This window comes from Xiphophorus couchianus, chromosome 9 (assembly GCF_001444195.1).
Source record: "Xiphophorus couchianus chromosome 9, X_couchianus-1.0, whole genome shotgun sequence".
Taxonomy (NCBI): domain Eukaryota; kingdom Metazoa; phylum Chordata; class Actinopteri; order Cyprinodontiformes; family Poeciliidae; genus Xiphophorus; species Xiphophorus couchianus.
This window is the reverse complement of record NC_040236.1, coordinates 8,507,817-8,523,550: the sequence shown is the minus strand read 5'-3', so window position 1 is coordinate 8,523,550 and position 15,734 is coordinate 8,507,817. Positions and strand designations below refer to the sequence as shown.

The 15,734-nt window shown below is 36.9% G+C and overlaps 1 long non-coding RNA gene across 1 annotated transcript; it reads right to left on the bottom strand.

The window, feature by feature from the left end:
• Positions 1 to 2,229: 2,229 nt before the first annotated feature.
• LOC114151605 (uncharacterized) lies at positions 2,230 to 11,590 on the bottom strand. The gene is made up of 4 exons (XR_003596969.1): positions 11,474 to 11,590; positions 9,086 to 9,144; positions 3,535 to 3,706; positions 2,230 to 2,820 (listed from the first exon to the last, which is right to left on the bottom strand). It is a non-coding gene; the product is annotated as an uncharacterized LOC114151605 (long non-coding RNA).
• Between the last annotated feature and the right edge of the window lie 4,144 nt (positions 11,591 to 15,734).

The window sequence follows — 15,734 nt, the reverse complement described above, 5'->3', positions numbered from 1 at the left end:
CAGAACCCAGTCACCATGTGAGCCAGGTTCCCACACAAACGCCTAGTAGAATAACTGCCAATAGCAGTTATTGATGATCAATGAGGTCAAATGCCCCAGGTCTCCAGTGTGCCAGTCAGATATCCGCAATCCACAGCGAACCAGATCTAGAAGGAGCCATGAAGGACTGGCACCCCAATCAATCCGCAACATGCCTTTTTTTTCTGCCTCTTCATAATTATGCACCACTCTGTTGCTCTTTCTTGTAAAATTTCTAGTAACATATATCAAAGTTTGTGTTTGGAAGGATAAAGGTAAAAAGGTCCAAGACATACAAACACTTGCAATGTACCGTATAAGAATAAAGTCTAAAGAGGATATAGAGAAGGAACTAAATAACCTAGGAGGATAAGAAAGTCATCTGGGAAAGAAGAAAAAAGAAAAGCACATTTCAGATAAAAAGTAAGAAGACATAAAGAAAAAGATATAGTTGAAGAATCAGGTAAATCAAAGTGTGGCAGGAAACAGGAAGACTAACATGTTGAATTTAGGAAATAATAAGGGTAAAACAGAAAGAAAGTTTATAGGGTGTACACGAAGAGGATCCAATTTCCACATTCTTCCTATTGCCACACCTAAATCCTTAATTGTGTGGCCACAGAGAAAGTACTGCAGAGACCACAGCATTGCTGCTAGCTGGTGTTTAGCTGCCGACAACCTTTCTGTTTAAATTGGTCAGGAACCCAGTCTGCATACGACTGGGGTTTTGGAGTGTGTGAGAGAGGGAGAAAAGAAATGAAAAATAATATGAGGAAAGAAGGAGAAACAAATGAGAGAAAATCCTTTTCGGAATTCCAGCTTGGCAAGGGCAACTAAAAAAATAAATACAGCCATTTCTGCACATCAAACCACCACCACACTATCAGCATGTCAAATGTTTTATGGACAAGGAATGGCGCCTACCATTTTCCTGATCAAATCACAGAGAAAAGAAAGTTTAAACTTGAATCTACATTGTCAGTTGTATTTAAAAAGTCATAAAAAGCTAGATAATTCTCTGTTTGCAGAGGTAGTGAGTGTTCACACATGGGAATCTACCTTACAGTTATCCAATATGCTAAAAGAAAAACAACCAAGAATAACCCCTGTGCCTTTCACACAACAAAGCTGCTCTAAGTAGGACTAATGTGTCTCCTAAGGGCTGCGACCTGGCTTTTCTGTGTTTTTGTGTTTTGGGAGTACACATAGCACCGGTGGAGGACGAGAAGCTTGAAACGTATGTAGAAGGTTAGGCTCTAGTTGTCTGTGAAATAGAAAACTCAGCAAGAACATCATTTTCCTACAGTATGACAGGCCTCAACTCCACCACTGCCTCTCCACTGCTCTCTGCTCCCCACACCCCAACCACTCCATCTGACATGCTGTTTCTGATCAATAAACCTCTATTTTCTCCCCCACACAAGGTTTTCTATTCAATACAGCTGCCAGTGACTTTAAAAACATAGAAGCATGATCCATTTATTATTGGCTGTTACTATGATCTATCTGCTCACCCCGATCTCTCCCCACCACCCAACCTTTCTTTATGCTGGTGCCTATTGGGGAGAGCGGGGGTCTCTTTATTTCCTGCTCATGCTGCTTATTGACAAGCCATCGCTAAGGCCCATCATTCATTGCACACTGTACATGAATGTGAAGACATATGGCATATTGTTTGGAACTGTATGCGATTTAGATAGTTCGGTTGAGGTTTATGCAGACAAAGGCTTCTGCATGGTGTTATATTACTTAGTGCTGAAGAAAGAAAAAGTAAATTACATGGGCAACAGAAAATAACAACTTTGAAACAAGTTTTATCTTTTCTGTCATTTCCGGATGATGACTAATAACTGCAACACAAAAATGTTGGCCCAAGTTTTCATATTGGAAATGTGGAACTGCCAAGTCTGTGACTATTCCTAAAGAATTTGCGCATTAAAACCTGCACAACACAAACATCAAGTTTTCATTAACTTTTGGAATTACAACACAAACGCAAATTCTTTAATGATGCTTCAACTTCATTTAAACAATTAAATACGTTTAAGTCAAACACAATAAGTTGAAAAATGTAAATATACGTCTATATATTTATTACTATTTTATTGTACATTTTCAAGAGAAACAATTTTGTGAACATGAGCATTACTAAGCTTTTTTCTTTTAATGTTTACATAGAAATTAGTAACATTATGTAGTAATGAAGGTCAGACAAGTATTATTTTCTTCCTCAAACCCTCCTGGTTTTATGAGAGTTGTTCAATGAGAAAGTTAGCCTATAGCCAACTTTTGAAAGCTATAGGCAGTGAACACAGTTCACTGCTGCAAGTGTAAGTGTAACTTAAAAATACAGTATATTGCATCACATTGGCAATATGGCAACTAGCTGAAACACTGTGCAGAAGCTCATCCATGAGGCTTTCACAATGGACAGTCTGCTTAATTTGTGCAGGTTTGGAAGTTCATCTAAACTGTGGTGTGAACCAAACAAACTGTAGTAGCTGAAAACAAAAGTTTCTATCCATTTCCAAACAATAATGCTTAGAGGGTAATGCAATCAGCAAACCAAAATGAGAAAGTGAAGCAAAGAGAGGAAGTGATGTCTTCTATACGTAAGATTTACGAACATATATGTGAAGTGAAAACCTTTTAATTCAGATCTGTCATGTAACTCCAGTTGTATAGTCTTTTCCTCTGGAATATCTTTTTTCTACTCCTGTGCTGGCCTGCAGCTTCTTGTGACTACATCCCTGAAGTGCAGCTATTTTAACAATATAACATTGTCCAGGTGGTTTGGTCTGCCTTTAGAAGAGCAAAAGGTGAACAAAGAACTAGTTTGATTCCAACGAATACTACCCTGTCTTCATACTATCCTGGTATGAAGACACACTTATAGAGACTGTTGAACAATGCACAAAAATATTTACAGTATATTTACCATATATTTTAATGCTTTTAGTTTGGTTTAGAATAAAATAGACCCACAATGACACTTGTACGTAGAGTCTTGCTAATCCTGAACTGACACATGGTTTTCTCCTTAGGGAAAATGCCAACAGTTTCTATCTTCCTCAGGCCCAATTAAGCCCAACCGCTCTAACTGGAGGTCTTCCTTAATGTTGTACTCTGCTGGCCAACTTTTATTAGTTCCACACAAATGTTCACTATCAAGAACATGGGGCCAGAGACGCTGTCTAACCACAACCTATTAATAGTGCAAACAGTTTCTCTTTCTCTGAGCTAATGCCAGTCTGAAATAGACACATTTTTTCCAAGCAATGAAGTACTATTAAAAAAATGATACTGGGGGAGAATAGGTAAAACATGGCTTTTTACTTTTTTCCAAGGTTAGTTAAAACACAAAATGGAAAAACTGAGATATTTATAAAAAGAAAAAAAAATGTTAAATGTTTGTAATTCTGGCGATTTAATGAAACCATTTGGAAGGGGAGTAAGAAACGGGGGGGGGGCGGGGTATGACACAAGCACTTAAACATTACCTTTAAGCTTGCTTACCATGGGATGTTTTAGCTGGTCAGCAGAAAAAAACTAAAGCAGCTATTTTTCCCCAAGATGATGAATGGAGTGGGCTTGACGGGTCACTTCTTTCTCTTCTTTTATATTTTCCCCTTCTTCCTTTCTTCCGTCCTTTCCTCTTCCACTTCCCTGTTCTTTCACACCCCTTCCTCTGCAAGCAAAAAGGGATTCCACCAGGTGAAACATTTATCAGTGTCAGGATGACGTAAAACCTGTGCAAACCTACAGGAACATCTAAAGACCTATTGTCAGGAAGACAAGTAGCGTCATTTATGTCCACTAGGGTTTCATAAAAAGAGGGCTCTTAAATATCTTCACATCAGTGGACTTTTTTCCAGTTCTCTGAAAAGTTCTCTAACTTTCACATCCATCTGGAAAGCCAGAGTTTCCTAATTCTTTAAAACGTTGGCTGATTTCTTTTTTAGACTTTTGACTGAATGTGTATATGAACCACATGTGGATGATTTCCCTGTTGAGCTTTTAGGGTTGTAAGCTGAGAGTCATTTTTGCTCTGGCTGACATTTCTTCTGCACAAAGTTAAGGAGTTGGTTTGAGGTTTGCAGGGACAAGTTCGCAGGTGTAACAAACCAGGCCCCACTCCTTACCCAAGCAGCCACAAAACCGCCTCATAGAGGCACCATAATTCATTTAGTTCCAGGCCTCACCCAGTGATGCTTAAGGTCTGTGGGTGGTCCACAATACAGAATAACAAATAACAGTAGCAGTCTCTACTCTCCAGAAAAGACATTAAATATACCTGTATAACTTACTTATTCTTGTCTTTTCAACACAGAGTGATTTAGGCACATACAATATACAATGTACCAAATAGTGGCATACCATATATTCCTGTGTGCTGGGAAAAAATCTCTTAACGGTCTTGCTGATATGACAAGTTGGTCAAGATATCTAACCAAACTATCTCCAACACAGACAAGCTCTTTTCTTAATGTCCAAGCACATCAATGACTACATGTTGTAATGGATAATTTTATCAACTGTCATAAAATAAAACCCCGAATATCTCTGACAAGCTGACAGACAGGCTCTCCAGCAAAAAACATGAAGGACAGAAAGAACCCAAAAGAGAGAAAAAAATGTAGTTCTAGCCCAACTTTCTTTCCAAACTTGTTAGAAAATGCTCGTCAGTCTTAATTACTACATATTTCAGGCCAGCAATAGATGAAATTACAGCTCTATTTTCTGTGAAGAATTTGACAATGTTTAGCTCACATTCTTACTGAGAAAGCTGTCTTCATTAAAGGCTGCTTTTTTTCAGCATTTTCAGTCAAGAGCAATAAAGTGACCTTTTAAAGAGATACTTGAATACATCACAGCAACTGCAGTCATGTAAGTGAACATAAAGTAGTGCATACTTAAAGTACCTGTACTGCTTTCTAAAGCAGCATTAAATAAAATGAATCTTCAATATTCTTTACAAAAAATTTATAAAAAGTGTGAGATGTTCATTTTGTATCAACTGTGCCATAAATCAGGTGATGGATGGAACAGTGCTGCATTAGCAGTTCAGAGTTTGGAATGTTGTTTCAGACCCTAACCTTGCTGAAGTACAGTCATAATAGAAGAGTGTCCTTTAACAACTTCATAACTGATGTGTCTGGTGTGACTTTGTGTCAGCACTTAGTTTGATTTTGATTATACGTAGGTATCTGATTAAAGTGTGCCAAATTCAAATGCAGGCCACATTGACCAGATTTCTCTTTTCTTGAGAAAAGAAAGAAAAATTCTTACCATGCCCACCTGTAATATGGCACAATATTATGGCATCCAACTTGACACAGAATTTGAAAAAAAATGTATAAGACGTAACTGATGGGTATACAATTTAAACTAGAAGCCTATAAACAGCAAATAATAAGACACATACACAATTTTCGCAATGTCTACAGATAAATCAGACCAGACTTCTCTTGATTTATGCAAGTTAAAATTAGCAAAATTATTTATATTTGCTAAATGCTACAATAATGAGAGAAATAATATGCTAGATCAAAAATTTTGAATTTTTACATACCTTTCCTAAGTATTTGGTAGCAATGCCACTGAACTATATGAATTAATCAAATGTTTTGGATATTCCTTCACAACCTGCTCTAGAATTTTGGTTTGTTCCTCCAGACAGAACTGGTGAAATTGTGCTTAGCATTATTGTCCATTTGGAAGACCACCTGTGCCTGATTGCAGGAACTGATTTACCTCCCTGGTTGATGTCTTTGACGTCAAAATTTCAACATAATGTCTTTTCCTCATGATGCCACATTTTGCATCATGAGACTAATCGTGACATTAATGAATCAATCTCTGACATATTATTTTATTACTGTTGGTAATTTGAACTGAGCAAGAGAACATTGGTCCAATTTAGCTTCAGGACAGTGAGGAAAAATTATGTATGTTTGTTTATGTAAACTTTGAGTTTCAGCTGTACATCTTTATAATGATAAAATAATAAGACAATATACAATTGTCTTATTATTTTATTATAAAAGAATAATAAGTTGGGGTTTTTTTTCAAAAAAAGATTTCTGGCTCCAGTAGCCTTTAATGTGGTCAGACAGGAATGTGGGTTCTGAAAGAGGGATAAGACATGCTGCAAAGGTCAACAGGTCAGGACTCGAACCAGGGATGGCCACATCAACAACTACAGTCCCAATATGTGGCACACGCTTTACCCATGTGACATCGCCGTGCCCAATAGAAGCATACTATGTTTGATATTTCACCTATTGGTAAAACATTAAACTTTTATACTCTTCTGTATGTTATTTTGGTAATATCAGTAGACGTAAACCAATAAATATAGCAGTACAGTGTTTGCCTACAAATTACTAAATCCTCCCCGCTCTAGGCACTCAAAAGGTGTATTTCTGATGAAATTCTGATGATTTAAGATGGAATTCATGGATGCATCCTGTTTGCAAGTTGGACAACTCTATGTGTAAGCCCCAGGCTGAGAACAGGCATAGTTTAACCTTCGTTAGATAACTACAGATGAGCTGTGATCCAGAAAGTTCTTGTCTGTTTGTGTAGTCATTGTAAAGCAGACACACACTCTATGGTAACGTCTTCATTGTAAAATGTGAATATAAGCTCACATATTATTTTAAATTAACCATTACTGTACAACGCAAAGTTTCTTAGATTTCACCATGTGATAATTTAGGTACAAAATAAGCAAAAGCAGAAAAATTCTGAATATTTGAGCACACCAAAAGATCACTACATCTTTGACAAATATGTAACCCCACCTAGAAATTAAACAGGGATGTACTATTTGCTTTGTATTGTGTTGACCATGCATACAACTGTTGCTTCCATGCAATGTAAGAGAGAGACCAGAATCAAGGTGGTACAAATCAAATGCATCACTTGATGATCACCAAATGTGACCTTGTGCAACAATAAGTGCTGATATTGTGCACTTATATGTATGTAAAAAACATGCCAAGAATGGAACATTTTTGTAATTGCCACAATAGATGAATAGATGAAAAGTAGCAAAGTGATACAAAATGCCTTCTTGAGCTTACTTTGCAGCCACAAGCCCTTTGCATCATTGATGATTATAAACACCTCTGCATACACAATCAAATGCGAAGTGATCTGTTTGACAACTAAATCATTGCCAACATTCAGAAAATCTACAGCAGAATGGCTAAATAAAGATGCTAGGGCCACACTTTAGAAAAGTTCTGAATTAAAAAGTACTCATTAATATCTATGCATTTTGGAAGAGGAGGTGACCAAAATTTGGGCTACTGTGGCTCACCTGTTGGAAGAGTAGCCAACAAGTAAATTTGAATTTGTGGTCTTTACCAGGTTCGAAGGTTATTTAACTTGTATCTCAAGTGTACAAGTCCACACACCTCAGATTCTACTAAATTGAAGGCAGAAACGAAACAAGTCCCTAAATTCCCATATAGGTACAAAATACATTAAACCTGTTATATATCATGGAGTAAGAAGTTACAAGGTGAGTAATTTCTTTTTACCATGACTAAAGAAAATCATGCAGCATTTAATATAATCTCTTATTACACCTGGTCACCTCTCACCTATCAGTTCTCACATGTGTTCTCTTTGTAAAAGTTTGGAGACTAAAGGAAGAGAACAAAAGAACATAAATTTTCAGGAGCAAATTCCTTTAGTCAAAGACAGGAACCGACTACAGATAATGTTTCCTGGTGTCTCCATGACCAACCATTATGCCACAGTTAATGGTTAGGATCTCAGTATTTACTCTCCATTAAGCCTCTACACACAGTAAGAGACACACACACATATATGCACACACATACATAGTGAGAAAGAGAGAGAGAGAGAGAGAGAAGATACCATAGTGAACAAGTGACCTGCGCATCACCACTTCTTTTGGTGTGTCACTTAAAGGTTAGCAAACACACACAGCGAAGCACGCCACCAAAGATCATATACCAGAGAGGTAAGCAAACGTACTCGCATAGTAGACTGGAGAGAGACTTTATCATGGAGGTAGAATACCCACCCCCATCACCTGTTTTAAATCCATAAAACAGCTCTCACAGTCTATTCACCTGCCTTATTTTATAGATCTCTGAGCTGCAATTAGACTTTATTAGCCATTTGCAGAAACAACCAGCACTATAGCAGCCCTAATTGAAAAGCGAGCCATTGATTAGAGGTGTTAGCCTTTCAAACTGGAGTGCTTAGTGTAATTAGGCTTACATAATCAAAACAAATACATTAAATAAATGAGCAGTCATATCTTTGTATTGCTGAATAATAAAATCTTTTTTTAGGAATGTTTCTTTCAACATTATGTGTCACTCTTTATGTGTCATAAAGAGTCTTTCCAAGAATCTCTCATATTTATTTCCTAATATTCAGTCAGATAAATAGAATACAAATACCAGTTCTCACCGACTTAACTTCAGGCTGTCCATAGAGTACAAACGTGAGAAATGTGAATGGGGTTGTTGCATTTCAGTAGAAGTAGAGTTCATTTCATTGATAGCCAATTAGCTGTTCTGTGTCATTAACAGTGTTTAATGGTATGGCAGGTTTGCTAAAAGGGATGCTGGCTGCAAAAAGGGAAAGGGGAATAGTCCATTGGGCACAGCTGTTGTGTGTATCGGTGTGTATATTTGGTAATGGCCAAGGGTCAGTCAGAGGGGATACAATGTGTTTGTCACAAGTGACCGCTCCACGACCAGACACCAGTCGACCAGGCACTGGCATTTGTAACAGGTATTTCTGTGTTAAAGGTAGACAGAGTAAGAGCCCTTCGTCCTCCTTAGCACCCTTTTTCTTTTCACTGTCCAGACTGTTACAGCCAACCGCACACTGACCCTGCGGTCGTTCTAGTGTGTTTGTCTGTCTGAGAAAAAAGGAGCTAGGAACTCAGGATCCCACACAATAACCAGATTCAGTCAGATAAACAGCAGAATAAGCAGAGGAGAGATTTTATAGAGTCAGGTGTGAGTATTTGTATGTGTAACGGCATGTCTGTCATGAATGACCGCACACTCACCTGGTGGCTACAACTGGCCTTGTGATAGGATTCGTTTTTCTTTGTCCAGATTGCAATGTCTATGCAGAAAAGTAGTTCAGTTATAATGATTATGATAAACTTAAAAACGCTTAGGTCTAAAACTCTTACATTTTATTCTGTTACACAAGTTACTAGTTTTCCAAAATGATCATCAAAATGTTAGAAATAGAAATTCTATATAAAGTAATGACAATAAAAAGGAGAACTGGAATTTAATTTTAACAAATTCTACACAGAAAAAAAACATACTTGGAAAAAAATAAAAACACATTTAGTTACACCTTTCATAGGCACACTGATGTAATCTGACTAGGTAGGTGTTGCCGTGGAGTTTAAGGACATTTGCCAATCCCCAAGTAGACGGAAAAGAAGCTCTGGTGTCCATGAGTTCAGAAAATTTGATGAACACTGATGGAAGATGAGACTAGATTACTTTCCTTGCTGGGTGGGATATTCTTTTATTTTAAAATTTTTCATGAGAACATAGCTGTGTGTAAACTTTGCAACAAAGTTTTCTTATTCTCCCAGAATGTCAGGTTTGCTTGAGGTGATGTGAACCATCTAGCAACATTCAATACCAACAGTGATGTTGTATTAACTTATCAGAATAATATGTCTTTCCACAGAAAACATATTGTCAAGCACCGAATGTAAATGTGTGCATTCACTGCGTGCATACTACAAAAATGAGTGGATATGATCTCTATCATTACATTTTATTCCAACTATGCATGACTGGCCTTAGGAAATCTTGTTCTAACTTTAACAATGGTGATTTTTCATGTTTTACCCTTGGTTTACTATAAGCAACTCCAATGTGTAATATCTACATGCTGAGTGTATTATTGGTTCAAACATGGGTCACATTTTGTCATCTTTCATGGGAATAAACTTACAGGAGAAAACTTAGTTGACATTTGAATATGAGGATTTTTCAAAATAAAAAAAATTTGGAAGATTTAATTTGCTGTTCAATTTTATGTGAAGACAGCTGGCAGTTTTTAAAGTAATCTCTCTCCAATTTGTAGCTCACATTAACTCAGCTGACATGTTTAAACCATCAACAGGAAATCTGTCACAGTACCAGCAAGCTGAATAGTGTGAACTTTCCAATTCCGGGTATTTGTTTTATCAATAAATAAATCAGTGACAGCTTTAATGCTCATCACACTGAGCATCTACAGATGTGCTCCGATTTCCTCCATTGAGACTCTGCCAAGCATCCACTCAATAGCAAAGACAGAGACTTTGAGAAGCATAACTGGAACAGCTCCTCTATTGCAAGAACAATGGCAGGGGTAATATTCCCTCCACAGATGTTTCTGGTACTTTACTCCCCTGTGGGACCCTCCACCTCAGAGCTTCACTAAATGACGGCGAAGCTATCTGTTGTAAACAAAACAATTGAGATTAAAAAAAGCATGCCTATTATTTATGACAAATATTTATGTACTTGCATGAGCATGAACATATAGACTATGTAACAAAGAGAAAACAACACTGAAACCTTCCAATATTTTATTTAATCCGAGACCAATGTGGTTTGTTTATTATTTTGCAAATTAAATGTCACAGTACTACTGAGCACTATTGTTGCTCCTGCTGGCTCTTGAAAATAGAAGCCTATAGGAAGCAATGAACAATGACTGTTACATGACCCGCTAATAGATCTAGCAGTTGTTCTGGGCTTTTTTTTGCATGAATGTGTGTTTGTGTGTCTGAGAGATGGTAAGGTGTTTGCACAGCTTGGGAGGAAAACAGCAAAGTGACAAAAATGGCAAAAAAAAAGATGACCGTGTAGATACTGCTGCAGTATTTTGTGATCACATGTAAAAAATATTTGTATCTGTATTTGTTGGATAGCTGGAGCACAATCATGCAGATCAAGGAAAACATTTCATCTTTGAAGTAAGATGGTCCCAGGATGGATTCCTTTTACAGATGAACATAACTGGAAATGGGCCTTAGTGTCTGGGGTTTGTTTTGTGAGAAAAAAAAAGCCAGTTTTTGAATCCAATATCTTAGGTATTGACCTGTTCTTTTAAAACCTTTCATCCAACAGTAGTTAGTTCTTAAGGCCCACATTAAAGGCAAAAGCAGAAATAAGCCAGGGGTCAGAGAGGCAGCAGTCTGTGAAGAAGTGCTTGGAACAGACTCAAGATTCTGGCAGATTAATTATTATCTTGTGTGGGTGCGTGTGTGCGGGGGTGTGCATGTGTGTGTTTCTGTCTGCGGATAGAGATTTGGTCAGGCTGTGTGACTCATAGCTACCGCAGCATATTCTTGGATATTCTCAGGGGGAATGATGTTTATACTAAAGTGAACTGTATGTGTAGGTGTGCACCCCTCACCATTCTACAAACTCACTCTCATTGTCCTTTTCTAAAGTCGTCCACCTGAAAGGCTTCTTTTTCTTCTGTTCTTGTCTGCTGTTACGCTCCACTTCCTCAGATGTAATGAAGATGAAAGAAGAAATACATGTTCCTTGAAAAATGTAAACTGTCAAACAAATCACATTTCTTGAACACCTGTGTTGCCTAATTCTACATTTTTTTAAATGGTATGTAGCTTTTCTCCAAACAAGTGCTAAGTAAAATTAAGAACTAATTTAATTTCACATTTATTTAATTAACCAGAATAGATTAGGTAAGCAGATCTGTTTTCATTTGAATTAATGGTCAGATGCCACGCTCTTTAGCAGAAGCCCTCTAGATTCAATTGATAACAATTGTTGTTGGGTCCCAGTTTGTTGAGACATTATTTACAACCATTTCTTATTGCTGATGTATTGCTCTGGTCTACTGGGGCAGTCAAGTGTGAACTAAGATTTGGCTTAAATTTGGACCATTACTCCTTGAGCAAGTAAAGGATAAGTCTGTTGGTTATACAAAACATGTTTATTACAATTAATATACAAAATCATTTCCAGAAATTGAGATTTCACGCCATCAATCCTGCCTGTTTTGAGCCAATTAAAGAACGCTTGTTTCAGGGCTACATCACAATTATGCAAAAGAGCTGCTGCTGTTCAAGTCCTCCAAACTCAGCGTTTACATTAGCATCTCAGACACATGAAAATTGCTACAAGCAGATGAACAGTGGTACAACCGTATATCTTTGAGTATTTTCCCGCACAAATGCAACCTTATATATATATATATATATATATATATATATATATATATATATATATATATATATATATATATTTGAGAGGTTAGAGGAGAAGCACCTATCTCCACATGTGCAAAGAAAAGAAATGTGACAATATTGGTAATGTCCAGATGTTTCACAAACACTGCATCTTCTCAATGTAGACTATCCAGTTTACTACAATTCCAAAAATAAAAAAATGCGCCATTTAGGCCTCATTTAGCATAGCATTACCTTGTGACAAAGCATATTCATGCATAACAACAATGCAAAACACACAACACATCATTAAATACTTACCTCGCCATCATCTCCATATGTGTGACAAACAGTAGGAAGAAAGTCTTCCTTCAGTCCAAGTCTTTTGGTAAATACTGCCATGTACTATTGGTAGTTTTCAAAGGACTCCTTCCTAAACCGATCTGTGCAAACTACAACGTTTCTTGGCAATATCACAGACAAAGCAAAAGTAAAATGAAGCCACGACATTCTATCCTCCATCACTGTAAGAAAATGCATGAGCACATGCTCTGTACTACAGCCGACAACAAATAATTTTCGTCTTTCAGCAGCCATTGCAGCTGTAGCTAAGCGTCTTGAATGAAAGGGGTGGAGCTCCACTTGGGTTGCCAGGTGACGGGCTGGACCTGACTTAGGGTTGCTAGGTAGCAAATTGTGACACAACATTATAGAGGTATTTGAAACAGACTGTTTTGCACACACTAGTTGATCATTTATTTATTCCCAAGAAACAGCTTCTTTTTTTTTTTCTTGCTTTTTGACTGTTTCTAGGAGCAGGAGATGCGCAAATGCAAGTACAGAAACATGCCAAAAGTAAATTTTGCATAAGGATGGACCTTTAAAAATGACGTGTAAAAATAATGCAAGATAATGTGAGTTAATAATAAATGTTTTTTTAATTTTACTGAATGGAATCAAATGGGATGAAAGAATTTCTTGATTCTTGTACTGTAGCTGTATGTCTGTTAAATCCAAACTCATGTTAATAAACTTATTGGTAGGTAACTTCTTCATGGATGGTTTCAAAGGGAAACTTGGAATTCTACTCTGTGTAGTTGGATTGATTAGGGTTTGATTGCACATTGACATTTTTACCACACACAAATCATGTTATAAGAAAGCTATGACTTTTCAGGGAAAAGACACAGTGTGACTTTTATATAACTTCACTATCCAAAACTAAAAGTTAATAAAAATATATTTAAAATAAAATAATACTTATTGTAGTTTTCATTCATAGTGTTTGAGTCAGAGGTCTTTAATGCCTTGTCGACTTTCTCTTCCCTCCTATCTTTCGGCTTTTTTCCCAATTTTCATTCCTTGCACATAACTCCAGCCCCACTGAATCATTTCCTTCAGTAGGAGATGTTAGCAGAACATTCAGCTTTATGCAGATCTTATTCTTTCATACTATTTCTGTCTCCCCTCTTTCTGTCAAGAACATTAGGATGTTGCCCCAGTATGCCCTCAATCCTAGTGATTTACTCTCTCCTTCAAATTCTTTCATCAGATGTCAATCTGACATCACTGTTTTCTACCTCGATCAACTTAGTATGTTGGAGGGATGGGTATTATATTGATTAATTTAGTTACATCATTATGTGTTTTAAACTTTCACAATTTGTCATATTAAAACTACCTAAAAAATATTGGAGTTTTTTTTGATAAACTAATTAAAGTTCTGCATAATTGTGAAGTGGAGAGAATATAGTCTTTCATTTTATTAATAACATTTGTTTGACCCAGTGTGCATCTATATTCAACTTGCCATGATTCACTCATTGTAGAACCGCCATTTGCTACAATTACAGCAATTAGAGTTGTTCAGGGTATGTCTCTACCAGCTTTGTACACCAACATACTGAAATATTTGCCCATATTTTTTTGCATAAAAGCTCAGGCTTGGTCAGACAGGACAGGTAGTGTATGTGAATTACTAAGATGAAACATTGACACAGATTCCCAGGTGGATTTTGATGTGGACTATGACTGGGTCATTCAAACACATAAATATGCTGTCTAAATTGTTACATGTTAGATCTTAATTTACGTATGTTTAGACTTATTGCCCTGCAGAAAGATGAACTTCTGCTCCAGGTTCAAGTCCCATGTAGTCTTTTCTTCCATGATTGCCCTTTTTATATGCCCATCCATCTTTCAATCAATTCTGACCAGTGGTATTTTTTTCTCTGACAAATAATCTCCACAGCATAATTGCATGCTTAATGTGTGCCCTGCAAATTTGTCTTCTTTATGGCTGTCTTTCAGTAATAACATGTTTTGTTTTGTCAATTTTAGACCCATTTTTTACAGCACATGACTGACAGTTGCCCTGTTACAGATTGAGACAGTGAGAACTATGTTACATTTGTCAACAGTGTTCTCTTTGTGACCAATTTGAGCTTTTAGATTTCAGTCATGTGATATTGAGATAACCAAACCTCTCAAACAGTATCAGCACCCTTCAGATCATCAGTGGTAAACATCCAACTCTGACACAAAAAGTTACGCACACACCCTTACAAATAGACACTCAACTGCACACTCCTTTCGCTTGACAAAGGAGTCTGTCTTTGTTTGATCTCTGTGAGGTTTATCTCCTGAACCCAAATGTCAACACTGGTTGTTGACAGACTCTGTTTCCTCCAATAATCCATTGACTGTCTACATCCAAGACCCGGAGAGCAGCAGGTAATAGCAGTTTGACCTGAGGGCACAGAAGAAAGTTAAAAGAACTGGAAATATCCTAACCTTCATGGAAGGTTGGATTGAAACATGGATTGTTCCTGAAAAAGAACAATCAAAAAAAAAAAAGTATTTGCCCCCGTTCAGATTTATTTTGTTTCTTAAATGTTTCAAAATATCAAAATAATTTTATTATCAGGCAAAGACAGTCTAACCAGACCACTTCAAAGTAAAACTGTACCACCTTAATTTTTAATTCCTTATTAATATGAAACTGTTAAGGCAAAAAATACAATTGGTCCAAAGGACAACTGGTTACAGATTCTGTGCCAGTGCATTTCATCATGATTTTGCATTATCTATTCTAGTTCTAGGAACTTTCCCTAGTTCGGGGCACAGAGGACCACTTCAATTGACTATCCAAGGAATTTTAGCTATATTCAGCTTTAACATCTTTTTTGAGGTGCAATTTGGTTTGAGTCTAAAATACTGATTATAATCTAAAATTAAGAACTAGTCATGGTGCCAAGTGTCTTAGACTTCTATCACACACATAAATTAATCTATTTCAATGAGATAAACATTCTTTTTATCTCATTGCAGATGAGCAGGTTGCTTTTTATAGCCAGTAATGTTGTGATCCCAGAATCAGTAAGACTGTTTGTCTTTGAGCCAATCAGATAAATCTAGACTTCACAATCAAACATGACTCCTGATTAGTCCAAAGTTTCATGTTTGCTCCTGGCAAAACAATTTGTCATTTTCTTTC